General features: G+C 38.3%; 1 protein-coding gene across 25 annotated transcripts in view; it reads right to left on the bottom strand.

The window, feature by feature from the left end:
- The window catches only part of ARHGAP24 (Rho GTPase activating protein 24), an 826,886-nt gene that overhangs the window by 700,524 nt on the left and 110,273 nt on the right, over positions 1 to 16,089 (bottom strand). For 3 of the 25 annotated variants that reach the window (XM_084973619.1, XM_084973627.1, XM_084973638.1), the window contains one exon: positions 10,699 to 10,826. The exons of the other annotated variants lie outside the window; for them this stretch is intronic. The gene's annotated coding sequence lies outside the window, so the exon portion shown is untranslated. Of the gene's footprint in view, positions 1 to 10,698; positions 10,827 to 16,089 lie in introns of those variants that run through there. 25 annotated transcript variants of the gene reach the window in all.

Here is a 16,089-nt window from a genome sequence, read left to right on the forward strand (position 1 = left end):
TTCTCCTACTTTCTTTCGGACTAAGAAAGTATAGTTTACTATTCTATCTTCTGTTTTATTTTTTAACTTTTACTTTTTTTGCTATATAACTGATTGTCTTAGAGATCACAACATTCATGTTTTAACTTATAAAGAACTTGTACCTATTCTTGTGAAATGAAGGAAAATTTCAGTGGTAAGTTTCCATTTACCTCAGTTAAATATGGGCAAAATATCTGTATAGACACCTCACAAAATAAATTACATTAATAGATAGGAGACACATGAGCACACATTCAGCAGTATTAGTTATAAGAAAATGGAAATTAAGTGCACAGTGAGACATCATCACATACCCACTAGAATGGGGGGGGGGATTAAAGATTTACAGTGTCAAATTTGACCAGGATGTAGAGCACCCAGGCTGGTCATACACTGCTTGTGGATACATAAATATAAAATGGGAGTTCCCGTCGTGGCGCAGTGGTTAACGAATCCGACTAGGAGCCATGAGGTTGCGGGTTCGGTCCCTGCCCTTGCTCAGTGGGTTAACGATCCGGCGTTGCCGTGAGCTGTGGTGTAGGTTGCAGACGCGGCTCGGATCCCGCGTTGCTGTGGCTCTGGCGTAGGCCGGTGGCTACAGCTCCGATTGGACCCCTAGCCTGGGAACCTCCATATGCCGCAGGAGCAGCCCAAGAAATAGCAACAACAACAACAACAACAACAAAAGACAAAAAAGAAAAAAAAAAAAAAAAAAAGGATAACAACTGTGGAAAACTGTTTAGCAATTTCTTGTAAAGTTAAATACATTTCCACCCTACGACTCAGTAATTTCATTTCTAAGTATTTTCCAACAGAATAAAAACATATGTCCACACACTTTGCTGTATAGCAGAAATTGACAGAACAATGTAAATTGACTATAATAAACAAATTTTAAAAATATGTCCACAAAAAGACTTGTACAAGACTGTTTGTAGCAGTTTTAAGGTTCAAACCTTAAATGGTCCATATCTTGATAAAATCTCATTACAATGGAGTACGCATTTATCAAAGTTATTGAACTTACAGTGTGCATTTCGATTAATTCATATTTTATTTTAAAAATAAAAAATATTAACGAATAAAAAGAATACTAACTTTAAAAGGTCAGTACATTTATTACTCCAACTTAGAAGTAAGTGAGTCATGCTAAACTCTGAAGCAAATATTTCTTAAATGCCTATAATTACATCATTCTTTGACGGAAATTTGTTATGTGTCTCAGAGTTCAACTATATTTCCTTTTTCCATTCTAAATCATTAAGTGGCATGCCAGTTCTGAATTATATGAATGAATTCAAACATCACCAAAACTCTCACGTCAATCTATAAGCACATCAAAAAACTACAGCATGAGAATCTACATAACTGAACATAAACTGCAAATTAAACTAGAAAAGCGGCCTTCACAATCCACTGCAAGTAAAAAATCATACTCACTCTTGAATTCCTATTTTTTTTTTTTTTGGTCTTTTGTCCTTTTAGGGCCGCACCCCGCAGCCTATGGAGGTTCCCAGGCTAGGGGTTGAATCAGAGCTATAGCTGCCAGCCTACACCACAGCCACAGCAACACAGGATCCAAGCCACATCTGTGACCTACACCACAGCTCACGGCAACACCGGATCCTTAAGCCACTGAGCGCGGCCAGGAATCGAACCCACAACCTCATGGTTCCTAGTCGGATTCATTTCCACTCGCTGTGCCACGATGGGAACTCCTCAATCCTGAATTTCTATGAGTAACTTAAGTGTCTCATACTTAATTGTTTATTTAATTGGCAATGCAAGAAAATTAAATGACAGCAACCTTAATGTTTTTACACTTGCGCAATTATGTCCACCAAGATAATGTGTCACCTTGCAAATCACTAATTACAAAACCCTGTATAAGGCAAGAGGCATCAGTGATCTCTTCTGCCATTGCTACCCATTTTCCCAGCACCACCAGAGCTCTGGGATTCTGCAGTGAGCATCTTGGCACACGTGATTAGTAAAAGCAGTAACATAATCTTTCTACTTCACTGCAATCATGATCAGAAGCAGTGGTTTCCTGATACTCTCCCTGCTTGGACATCTTGCTAGCCTCTTTATTTGCCCTGGCTTGTTTACATTTGCATCACATCTTTAACACAAAGTAATGATGAAAGATGTATTTTTTAATAAGTACAGGAATAAGAAATAGGATCTATTACAACATTTAAAATCCTTAAGCTATTTATGTTGTAGAAAGTAGCCTTAAGCCACCTCTGCATGCTCCTGTTGCAGTAACATAATTGATTCTACTTAGGAAATGCTTTCTGTCTGATGAACACAAAATGAAAATACTCCTTGTGGTCATAAACCTTGTATCTTTAAAAATAACAAAAGGTCTCCAAAAAAATGAGCAATGGCACATTCTCAGAAGGTATCCGTGAAATGAACATCACCTAAAAAGGCCATTAACTCCCCCCAAAAAAAGACTCCCAAGGTGGCTGTTACCCAGGCACAGACCGTGCAGGAGAGACAGCTGACACTGTGAACACAAATGAGAATAATAAAGTTCTCAGGAGCAGACCTCAGGTACTAAATTGATGACACGACCACATCCGAAGTTTCTCCCCTGGTGTATAGCACAGGGAATTTTATCTAGTCACTTGTGATGGAACATGATGGAGGATAATGTGGAAAAAAAAAAGAATGTATATAAATGTATAACTGGGTCACTTTGCTGTACAGAAGAAATTGGCAGAACACTGCAAATGAACTATTAATAAAAAAATTTTTTAAAGCTTTTTCCCTATAAACAAGCTACAAAAATACAAATTACCATAAATTTGCAAAGATGCAGAACTAGGGGAGTTGGTTAATAAGACAGAGCACTGAGTGAAAGAATAGAATTTCTACCACTATTTCTTTATGACTTCACCCAACATATATTTAGTAGGTGCCTGCTCTGTGCCAGTAAACAAACAAAGCAGAGTTCCTGCCCTCACGGAGTTTATCTTGATAGACACATATCTACTTGGTCAAGCCACTAGAACCCCTGGCCAGTGCTTAGAATGGCACTGTCCACATTGGCTCTCTGACCACCCTGCCCCCGCCACCGCCGCCCCGTTCATCCAAGGCCCATCACTGTCTCATGTTCTCCAAAGGGAGCATGAAATTATAGATGATGCATCTTCTCCCCAGTGGAAACCTCATTACCCTCCTGTCTCCTGTAAACGACTCTGTCCAGTCTGGCATGGTTGGTTTTCGTTGTTCCTTTACCCACTGGTCACACATTTGCTCTTATAGATAATCACGTCAATGATATTTGGACTTGATTGGTTTCACTCTCAGAAAACCACCTAAATTTCAAGCTTTGGAAGGTACTTCATTGGGTTCCCCCATCCTGGCACCAAGAATAAAGTTCAGTTTTCTACACTATATAAATTAACCATATATTTGTGCTTTATTTTGTCCTCATCTCTATCAACCTTCAGAAATATCAGACTTTGGTTTCCATTTTATTTAAAAAGGGTAGGGGTTGTCCTTTCAGGGATTAAACTACATGCCACCTGCCACAGTTTGGTTACAACAGAACCTTCATTCCTGGAAAATAGTTGCAGTCTGAATTCTTTCTCTATGCGCCTGCAAGGTCACAGCAGGAGGCCGAATATACTAAATCTGAAAACAGTTTCCATGTAAAGGGGCCCATAGCATGCATGGAGAGGCTTGCAATCATCTCTTCTTGAACAATACTACTTGGTTGTGGCTAGAAACTTTCATGCGCTACTTACGAAACTGTGTTCATGTGCGCAAGCATTTATATTGTGCAACCTAATCACTACTGCTTGTTTGATGGCTCGGTCGACAGAGGTAATATACCTATAATCACAGCCTGATTTCACTAGCCCTCACTGGCTTCACAGCAGCACTCTGCACCGATTCATCATTCGCCTTTCAAAAGAGGGTTTTTGCTACTTTGTTTTAATATGATCTTGAAAGTCTGGCTATTTTCCATGAAATCAGGAGGAGAGGTTTGCATTATCCTTTTGATAGTAAATGACAGGACCAGTCTTAACAATCTGAAAGAGCTTTTCTGCTGAAAGGAATTGTGCTTTCTTTCGATGGTTGAAAAATACACGTTTCTTACTGCAAGTCTAGTTCTTAAGCTACATATTCAAGGAAAATAAGATGGTACAGGGTAGTTACTTTCATCTGTGACCAGAAATATCTTAAGGGGTTCTCCAGGTCTTCCCAGGAACGGGAAGGAAGAAATCAGTGGATTTCACTGGGTCTGGCTCCAGTCCCCAATCTCACCCTTATCTCCACTTCAGCCAGGGCAGCACTGCCTTCAGCAGCATGTTTATCTTGAAATGAATGAAGACAAGCTTCAAGGATCCTCACTTGCACAGACCTTTCCAAGACCCCTAGCAATGTGCTCACATGGTTGTACGTTTTGTAAAACTTGCAAAAGTACAAACAAACAAACACAAATTAGTTAAGGCCACTGTCTCTTTCCATTCTAATTTCTCCTAATATTAGGTGGCACTGGAGTGGTCACAGGCATTTGAGGGGATGAAGTTAAGGAGAAATTTGGAGACAGGCTTTGTTTAGGTATGGCAGGATATACAGTGAGTGTCACAGTCGTGCCTGTGTATTGCTGAGTTATTGCTGGCTGCCCAGTGTATGGATGCTTCCAGAATGCTCCCATCATTCACTGTGCCAACTCATCCAGCATCGTGACACAGAGGTGCAGGGAAAGAGGTGGTACAGTGATGCAAACATGTCTTATGGAAGGTACCAAGGTGTGAAGTGTATGAAGCCCCAAGTTAATTTGTATAAAATTTATTCAGTCATCAAAAATAAAAACCTAAGTAGACCTTTCAGTTCTCATGTGTGCTTAGTCTACAGTACAAGCTCTACATTTGAAGAGACAGGGGTGGGGGGAGAAAGATAATCAATCAACCTCTAGATATAAAATCAGATAGGCATACTTATAAAATAAAGTATGAAAGGACAGTAGGGTTGAATTTTTAAATAGCATGGTCAGGAAAATAAGGTACTATTCAAGCCAGTACTTCAAAAAATGATATGGGGCATGCCAAGTGTCAGTATTTACTAAGTGCCTACTATGGGTTGGGCACTACCGACACAACTGTGAAATACATACACATAACCCCTGATCTATGGAGCTTCCAGAATAGAAGGGGATATGGCCAGTAAATAAATAACTGTACCATGGTGTGTCCTGTACTACGATGGGAAGACAATTTAAGGAGCCCTTCGCCTGACTTACACAGTGGTAAAAGGAACACTCCCAAAGACATTCTATGAAGCCATCATCACCCTCATTCCAAAAAGAGACACAGATAGCACCACACAAGAAAACTATAGGCCAATATCTTTGACGAAAATAGACGCAAAAATTCTCAACAAAATTTTAGCCAACTGAATCCAACAACATATCAAAAAGATCATACACCACGACCAGGTGGGATTCATCCCAGGTTCACAAGGATGGTTCAACATAGGCAAATCAATCAACGTCATACACCACATTAACAAAAGAAAAGTCAAAAACCACATGATCATCTCAATAGATGCAGAAAAAGCATTTGACAAAGTCCAACATCCATTTAGGATAAAAACTCTCACCAAAGTGGGTATAGAGGGAATATTCCTTAACATAATCAAAACAATTTATGACAAACCCACAGCAAATATAATACTCAATGGAGAAAAACTGAAAGCCTTCTCACTCAACTCTGGAACAAGACAGGGATGCTCATTCCCTGTCAACACCTCTATTCAACATAGTATTGGAAGTCCTAGCCACAGCAATAGGACAAACAAAAGAAAGAAAAAGCATCCAAATGGGAAGAGAAGAGATAAAACTGTCACTGTATGCAGATGACATGATACTATACATAGAAAACCCTAAGAACTCAACCCAAAAACTACTTGAACTGATCAACAAATTCAGCAAAGTAGCAAGATATAAGACTAACATTCAGAAATCAGTAGAATTTCTGTATACTAACAATGAAACTTTAGAAAAGAAATACAGGAGTTCCCGTCGTGGCTCAGTGGTTAACGAATCCGACTAGGAACCACGAGGTAGCGGGTTGGATCCCTGGCTTTGTTCAGTGGGTTAAGGATCTGGCATTGCTGTGAGCTGTGGTGTAGGTTGCAGACATGGCTCGCATCCCCACGTTGCTGTGGCTGTGGCATAGGCCAGTGGCTACAGCTCCGATTTGACCCCTAGCCTGGGAACCTCCATATGCTGCGGGAGTGGCCCTAGAAAAGGCAAAAAGACAAGAAAGAAAGAAAGAAAAAGAGAGAGAGAGAGAGAGAGGGAGGGAGGGAAAATTTATATGGAACCATTAAAAAAACCAGAATTGCCAAAGCAATCCTGAGGAACAAAAATCAAGCAGGAGGCCTAACTCTCCCAGACCTCAGGCAATATTACAAAGCCACAGTCATCCAGACAGTGTGGTACTGGTATCAAAACAGACAAACAGACCAATGGAACAGAACAGAGAACCCAGAAATAAACCCTGACAGCTATGGTCAATTAATCTTTGACAAAGGAGGCAAGAGCATAAAATGGGGGAAAAAACAGTCTTTTCAGCAAGCATGGCTGGGAAACCTGGACAGCTGCATGCAAATCAATGAAACTAGAACACAGCCTCACACCATGCACCAAAATAAACTCCAAATGGCTGAAAGACTTAAATATAAGACAAGACACCATCAAACTTCTGGAAGAGAACATAGGCAAAACATTCTCTGACATCAACGTTACAAATATTTTCTCAGGTCAGTCTCCCAAAGCAACAGAAATAAAAGCAAAAATAGACCAATGGGACCTAATCAAACTGACAGGCTTTTGCACAGCAAAGGAAACCAAAAAGAAAACAAAAAGACAACTTACAGAATGGGAGAAAATAGTTTCAAATGAGGCAACTGGCAAGGGCTTAATCTCTAGAATATATAAGCAACTTTTACAACTCAACACCAAAAAAGACAACAACCCAATTGAAAGATGGGCAAAAGACCTGAATAGACATTTTTCCAAGGAAGATGTACAGATGGCCAACAAGCATGCAAAAATGCTCAATATCACTGATTATTAAAGAAATGCAAATCAAAACTATGAGATACCACCTCACGCCAGTCAGAATGGCCATCATTAATAAGTCCACAAATAACAAGTGGTGAAGGGGCTGTGGAGAAAAGGGAACCCTCCTGCACTGTTGGTGGGAATGTAAGCTGGTTCAGCCACTATGGAGAACAGTATGGAGGTACCTTAGAAATCTATACATAGAACTACCATATGATCCAGCAGTCCCACTCTTGGGCATATATCTGGACAAAACTTTCCTTAAAAAAGACACATGCACACGCATGTTCATTGCAGCACTATTCACAACAGCCAAAAACACAGAAGCAACCTAAATGTCCATCAACAGATGATTGGATTAAGAAGATGTGGTATATATACATAATGGAATACTACTCAACCATAAAAAAGAATGAAGTAATGCCATTTGCATCAACATGGATGGAACTACTCTCATACTGAGTGAAGTAAGTCAGAAGGAGAAAGACAAATACCATATGATATCTCTCATATCTGGTATCTAATATACAGCACAAATGAACCTTTCCACAGAAAAGAAACTCATGGACTTGGAGAATAGACTCATGGTTACCCCAGGGGGAGGGGGAGAGAGTGGGAGGGATTGGGAGCTTGGGATTAATAGATGCAAACTATTCCTTTTGGAATGGACTAACAATGAGATCCTGCTGTGGAGCACTGAGAACTATGTCTGGAAACTTACACCACAGCACAACAATGGGAGAAAAAATTATGTATACATGTATGTGTAACTTGGTCCCCATGCTATACAGTGGGAAAAAAAAAAGTGTGTTGGGGGAAATAACAATAAAAAATAAATTTAAAAAAAAAGAAGAAAAAAAAATTTGTATGCCAAAATCTAAAAGATAAGTAGGAATTATCAAACGTGAGGTGAAAGTGGGGGAGGAGACTGCAGCAAGTTTAAAGAATAAGATGTAAATGGCCAGAGGCTGGAAAGACTATGTCTTGGGCAGGGAACTGAAAGTGGTTTAGTAAAGAGTGTAAGACGCATGTGTACATGTATAACTGAATCACTCTGTTCTCCAACAGAAAGTATCAGAACCTCGCAAATCAACTGGACTTCAATAAAACTTGTTTTTTAAAAAAGCATAAGACAAAAAATGAGACTGGAAATACACGTAGACACCATTCAAATCAAAGCTTCCTTAACCATGACAAAGATTTAGGGCTTCTGAAGGGCTTTCAGCAGGGTTAGACAAAGCTATAATCCTAAGTTATTACATTTTTTAAAAATTACTCTATCTCTTGCATGGAAGAAAGAGTAGAAGAATGCAATATTAAGGAGAAAGAAATTGTTACTATTATCCAGGGGAAAAAAAACATGATGGCCGAAAGATGGGAAGTGACAGTGACGACTCTTAGGAGTGGAAAGAACCTTCGGAAATAGAATCAGTGGTGCCTCCTTGAAGGAAGAGTGTAAACAGAGGATGCTGAAGGACTCCGGCTTGGGTGGGTAACTGCCTGGTACCTTTTGTGGCCTGAATTGCATCCCTCCACCAAAAAATTTATATGTTGAATTTCTAACTCCTAGAACCTCAGCAGGTGCTGTCTTTGGAGATAAGGCCTTCAGAGAGGTAATTAAGTTAAAATGAGGTCTTTAGGGGGAGCCCTAGTCCAAAATGACTCATGAGGAGAAGAGATGAGGACAGAGTCCGGCAGAGGGAAGACCTAGTGGAGACAAAAGGGGAGGACGGCCATCGGCAGGCTGGGGAGAAAGACCTCACAAGAAGCAACTCTGCTGAGACACTGATTTAGGACTTCTGATCTCCGGAGCTGAGAGAAAATAAACTTCTGGGCCTTGACCCACCCAATCTGTGATATTGGTTACGAGCAGCCCTAGCAAACTAAGGCAGTACCTTGATGGACAAAGGGGATACACAACAGGAGAAGCGAGTTCGGAGTAGAGGAGATGACACAGTTTTTTTGTTGCTGTTGTTGCTGTTGTTGAGATGGAATGTTAAGTGTCAGTGAGACGTCGGAATGAACTTGGCTACAATGCTCTTGGCACCTCTACGGAGACAAGACTGAGACAGCTGCTGGCATACTTCCATGGCGCAAAATACTCTCGATTCTCAGGAAAAACAGTTTCCTACGACACCTACCTTACAAGATTACAAACCACACAACAAAATAAAACTCTTTGAAGGAGTCACCTAAAGCAACAAGGGCATGTGCCCTCCAAAACTGAATAGAGGACTCTAGAAAAGAGAGAAATAGAAGCCCTGAGGTGAGAACACCGAGGTAGGAAAAACAATCGATTTGAAAAACACTTTTAAACTAGAAGCAAAAATTAGCATCATCAAACTAAATAATTCAATGGATAGGTTGAAGAGGTTACTAGAAACAAATGGGGGGGAAATTAGGGAATTTAAATGGATTTAAAGTAACGACCCAAAATACAAAATAGAGGTAAACAGATGAAAAATGTGACAGACTATCTGAGTAGCCTGGATGATAGATGAGTAGCTCTGAGATACATACAACAGGAATTTCTAATGAGGAGAGGATAAAGAATATATGCATAATAGAATCACCTTGGTGTACACTCGAAACAGTGTACATCAACGAAATTAAACATCAATTAAAAAATAAATAAAAGTTGAAATAAAAAATAGAGAATAAAGTGTGGCAAAAAATTACATTTTAAAAAACCTGAAAAATTCCTGAATTAAAGAAATATGTTATTCTCACACTGAAGAAGCATAACAAGTCCCACGTAGGATAAACATACATCTAGTGAAATGTAAAATATCAAAACAAAGAGGATGTTTTACAAAATATCTGGGAGAAAAAGACAATTTATGATGTACAAAAGAACAACTATATTGATAGCAAACCATAAGCACTAATATTTGCCAGGAGACAATTTCAAAGGGCTGAGGAAAAAAATCACTGTTAACCTATATCCAGCTCAGCTATTATTCACAAGTAATAAAGAAATTTACATATTTTCCTGCACAATAAGTCTTAAATATGTGCCACTCACAGACTTTTGCTGATATAACTACTAAGTATGCAACTCAGCAGTAAGAAAACTGAACCAAGAAGGCAGGCTTGGGATACAAGGACCAAGACTAAATAAACAAAACTGCTACATCTGATGGAAATTTAAATAAATATTAATTGTTAAAACAGTAATAATTATCACCGATCACAGGGGTCAGAAAACAAGATGCAATGAAAATAAACAACAACAGCAGCACTGAAGTTAAAGAACGGAGGCTTGGAGGTCTCCTGTATTGCAGCACTTTAAGGATCCGGCATTGTCACTGCAGTGACCCCAGTCACTGCCTGGTGCAGGTTCTATCCCTGGCCCAGGAACTAGGACATGCCGCCGAAAAAGAAAAGAAGAGAAAAGAAAGGAGAAACTCAGAAGATGAAAATTCACAGTTAAAACAATCTTCTTATATTTTTTGGAAGACGGGTAGAGTTCTTAATTTTTAATTTGTTACCGGTAGATGTTATGAAGTAATAATAAGCACTAAAATGAAATACACTGAATACATAAATTTCCAAATCAGTACATCATGAAAAAGTAGGTAGCGTCTAACCTGGGATCTGCTCTACCTTGGGCCAGTTCCCTCTGACCCTGCCCTTTGTCCAGCTCCAAGGAACAGCCCTAGGCTGCTGCTTTCAACCGACAACCTCAAATCTCACTTGATCGATGCTTTTTGATAATCTACACGACAACAGATAGAAAAAGAAAAAATATATTTTAAGGATCTATTTCTCTTTATTAGTGACCGTCCTAATATAATCAATCGCAAATGGCAAAACAATCACAAGATGAGTAGTACAGAATAAGCAAAGACGAAACAAAAAAACAGGAAAATTCCCCCATCATTAAGGTAGTGCTTTACTTAGACGAAAAACTGGCTGGACTATTTATTTTCACTTCTTAGCAGTCGCAGTGGGCACTATCTTTATTTTATAACTGATTCAGCTGCGGGATAACGGGATCACACTGTTTTCCTGTAGCACAGCCAAAAACTGTGTAATTTCTAAAGCAGATTTCATAATCTTTTTAAGATTTATAATCCAGATTTCTATCTTGTTGCCCCAGTTTTGAGATCCTAAAGCACTGGTGCATTCTTTCATTGCCCTGAATTTTTTAAATGCTAATATTTCTTCTCTTTCAATCAATTGAATTATTTTCTAGGATGGAGATTTTTTTGTTATATGTTTGTTTTGCTGTTAGGTTATCTGGCTTTATCTTTTAACATGAAGTCCTGGAGTAATCGATCAAAAACTCTCCCTATTTTGAAGAAAACTAAACAAACTGATCCTTGACTTATTCTTAGACTCGTTCTTTAAACTGTGAACCTAGATTGGCTATGTAATTACGAGAAAGCATAAGGAATTTCCAACACTCCATTTTAATTTTCTTTATATTCTCGAAAGGTACAAAAAGAAAACTGTTGAAACTAGCTAAAACCAATATCCTAAAGAAATACAGAAACCTTCTATCACATCACAAAATTGATGTCCTTATTCTGACCACTTTACAAATAGCCAACTTCAGCTCTTAAGGATTCAGTCAAGGACGGACATGTCATCTCATTAAAAACAACATAAGTTTCCTTATGAACTTTAATTTTTTTAGCAAAAAATTTTTCCTTGGAGTTCCCGTTGTGGTGCAGTGGAAATGAATCTAGCTAGGAGCCATGAGGTTTTGGGTTAAGGATCCAGCGCTGCCATGAGCTGTGGTGAAGGCCAGTGGCTACAGCTCCGATTTGACCCCTAGTCTGGGAACCTCCATGTGCTGTGGGTGCGGCCCTAAAAGAACAAAAGACAAAAAAAAAAATTTTTTTTTCTTCGCCATTCAGTACATGTATGAGTGTGGGGATATGTTTTTGGTCAAACACTAAGAAGCTAGGAGGGAGTTCCGACTGTGACTCAGCAGGTTAAGAACCCAACAAGTATTCATGAGGATATGGGTTCGCTCCCTGGCCTCACTCAGTAGGTTAAGGATCTGGTGTTGCTGCAAGCTGCAGCATAGGTCTCCGATGTAGCTCAGTTCCAGTGTTGCTGTGGCTATGGTGTAGGCTGACGGCTGTAGCTCTTATTCAGCCCCTTGCCTGAGAACTTCCATATGCCACAAGCGTGGCCATAAAAAGAAAAAAATTTAAAATAAGAAAGAAAGAAACTGTGAGACATCTGCAAAAACTTTTTAACGAGCCTTAATAACATTACAATATGTTTTATTGCCTGCTTTCTTATCTTCATTCATTAAGTTCCAAGTGTCTCACCATTAAATACCAAATACTTACAGTGTCTGGCATATAAATGTTTGACTAATTAAGTGCTTATGCTAAACATAGTCTACTGGTAGCTTACAACTTAGTGAGAAGTTTTATTTTTGGATTTTTTTATGATCTTAAAACTTTGTTTAGAAGTTGTTACAATTCAATATCCTTTGTAGGAACAACAACAACAAAAAAAAACAAACATTCACTAGATATGTTTTAATGAGTTAAGCAATAATAAAGAAATGTAACTGAAACTTGGCAAATAGGGAGTACTATTCCTATTAAAAGCAACCAAATACTCTATTCTGCTCTAAATAATCAAGAGCATAATTTTTAAATGAAGGATCACAGCAAGTAGCTGCTAAAAATAAAGGGAATCCAAAGGCTGCTAGCAGATGCCAGCGAAAATTCTGCAAGATATTTTCATTAATTTTTTTTTTCCGAACTCATAAGTTGGTTTGATTTTTCAACCCAAATATTCAAGGTAAATGTACTTGAATGGTTTAATTCCCTTGATTGATTAATATTCTTCCTAATATTTGATTACTCACAAGTCATTTTAAACATTACATAAGTGGAAGGATATGACACAAAGCCCAAAATACAATATGACATTATATAAGCTATTTCTATTTTTCAAAATTTGACTTCAAATAAATGTCGATACATATCACATTCTTCATTTACAAATTTTTTCAGCCCTTTACATTCAAAATTGATAGTTTATCTCTCTTGAAATAAGAATATATTACTCATAATTTATAAAGTCAGAAGTCAGAAGAGAAACCTTCTTTTATACGACTTGGTATTTTTTTTCTATTAAATTATTTAAATGTTTTATGTATTTTTAACTATAAAAATCCTAGCAAACAAAAATGTTTTAAATGAGTAAGTCTAGTAACTTATCTTCCATAAGGAACCAAAACAGTAGTAAATCTGATCAGATTTGACCCGAAGTTGCTTACTAGAAGTTTACATTTGTAAAATATTTACAGAATACCTAAACAATCAAAATATTTATCCATAACTAATGTTCTCATGATAAAAATTTTACTCAAAAGTATAAGTGAAATTATTAAAGAAACACTGTCACAAGGTATAACTATCACGAATTTACTTTAAATAAATTATATATTAAGTATAACATGTGTGCATCAGAGTTAGTGGTGTTTGGACTTATGCTATTACACTACACATGGCCCACCACCACTTTAAAAACCTAAAAATATTGTGATTGACTAAATAATAATTTTCTCTGATAAGCACAAAAATATATAGTAAAAATTAAACCATATGGCAAGGAAGTTACTTTTCTTCAAGATGTTGTGAAAGGCTTTGATCTAAAATCCAGGGGCACCTGTAATGTCTCACGATGCCTTATTTACTACAGTTTTCTCGAGCAGCCTAATGGGGTCTCACGCAAGCACAACTCACGCGGTGTATGGTTTATTGACATGAATGTGTCTGTGTATCTCTGGGTATGTCCATCCAGACGTTTCTACAGTAGAGATGCTAAGCTCTTTTCACATTAAACTAATAGGAAAAAAGTGGTGAACAAAAGCAAATATTAATTATAGACCAAATATCATGATGAAAATCTGAATTTTCCATTAAAAATGAGTGAGAACTATTTAGTAGCTATTGGAAAAACTAGATATACACATGCAAAAAAAAATGAACTTGAATGCTGACCTTACAGCCTACATAAAAATCAACTCAAAATGAATCAAAGACCTAAAGAAATAAAATGATAAAACTCTAAGAAGAGAATTAAGAAAATCTTCATAACATTAGATGTGACAATAATTTCTTGCTCATAGCAGTTCCTGACGTGGTTCAGAGGAAACGAATCTGACAGGTTCGATCCCTGGCCTCGCTCAGTGGGTTAAGGATCTGGCATTGCCCTGAGCTGTGGTGTAGGTCACAGACTCGGCTCGGATCTGGCATTGCTGTGGCTGTGGTGTAGGCCAGCAGCTACAGCTCTGATTTGACCCCTAGCCTGGGAACCTCCATATGCCGTGGGAGCAGCACTAAAAAGACAAAAGACAAAAAATAATAATAACTCCTTGCAGATAACACCAAAGGCACAGCCCCCCCACACACAAAAAAATAGGTAAATCGACTACATCAAAATTATAAACTTTTGTGCACCAAAAAATATCACAATCAACAGAGTGAACAGGCAGTCAACAGAACTGGACAAAGTATTTGTGAATAAGATATCTGATAAGGGATAAGTATCGAGAATATATGAAGAATTCCTGCAATTCAGCAACAATAGACAATTCAAAAAATTGCAAAGGACTTAAATAGACTTTTCTTCAAAGAACACAGGCAAACGAACAATAAATACATGAGAAAAAGTTTAACATCACCAATAATATTAGGGAAATGCAAATCAAAACCAAAAGGAGATATCATACACACTACGACAGCTATAATTTTTTTAAAAATAAAGCAAATAAAATGTTTGTCAAGGAAGTGCAGAAATTTTGCATTGCTGGTAGGAATGTAAAATGGTGCAGCCACCGTAGAAAATGATATGGTCATTCCTCGAAAACTTGAAAACAGCAACTCACTTGTGGGTATTACATACTTAAAAGAATTGAAAGCAGAAACTCAAATAGATATTTGTACACCATGTTCATAGCAGAATCATTTGTTTTGTAAGTTCTTTTGTATCATTTTTTTGTTCGATTCCACCTATTGGTGATCTCCTATGCTATTTGTCTTTCTGGGGGGTGGGAGGGATAAATTAGGGGCTTGGGATGGACATGCACACACTACTATACATGAAATAGTTAGGTAACAAGGACCTATTGTACAGCACAGAGCTAATCTACTCAGTACTGTGTATAACATATACAGGAAAAGAATCTGAAAAGGAACGGCTATATGTATATGTATAACTGATTTTCTTTGTCGCACACCTGAAACTAACACTTTCTAAGTCAACTACATATACTCCACTAAAATTTATTTTAAAAATAAAATAAAATAATAAAAAATAAAAAAGAATTATTCACAATAGCCAAAACAGTGGAAGAAAGGCTACTGCTCATCAAAAGATGAGCAAATACATACAATTCAGTATGACCCAGTCTTTAAAAGGAAGGAGATCCCAACAAACGCTACAATACGGATGAACCTTGAGCACCTCATGCTAAATCAAGTAAGCAGTTACAAAAGCACAAACACCATATGAGTCCACTTACAGGAGGTACCTAGAATAGTCGAATTCATAACGACAGAAAGTAAAGCGGCGGTTGCCAGGGGCCAAAGGGATGCAAGAATAAGGAGTCAGGGAGTTCCCGTCGTGGCGCAGTGGTTAACGAATCCGACTAGGAACCATGAGGTTGCGGGTTCGGTCCCTGCCCTGGCTCAGTGGGTTAACGATCCGGCGTTGCCGTGAGCTGTGGTGTAGGTTGCAGACGCGGCTCGGATCCCGCGTTGCTGTGGCTCTGGCGTAGGCTGGTGGCTACAGCTCAGATTCAACCCCTAGCCTGGGAACCTCCATATGCCGCGGGACCGGCCCAAGAAATAGCAACAACAACAACAACAACAACAACAAAAAAAAAAAAAAAGAATAAGGAGTCAGGTGCAGTGGGTACAGAGTTTCAGTTGGGGAAGATGAAAACGTTCTGCAAATGGATGGTGGCATCGCTGCCCAACTAGATGAATGGACTTGATGCC

The sequence above is a fragment of the Sus scrofa genome, chromosome 8 (genome assembly GCF_054392235.1).
Source record: "Sus scrofa isolate SSC_HxYL_T2T_F1_AM1 chromosome 8, Sscrofa_HxYL_maternal_Yorkshire_Landrace_v2.0, whole genome shotgun sequence".
In the NCBI taxonomy this organism is placed as follows: domain Eukaryota; kingdom Metazoa; phylum Chordata; class Mammalia; order Artiodactyla; family Suidae; genus Sus; species Sus scrofa.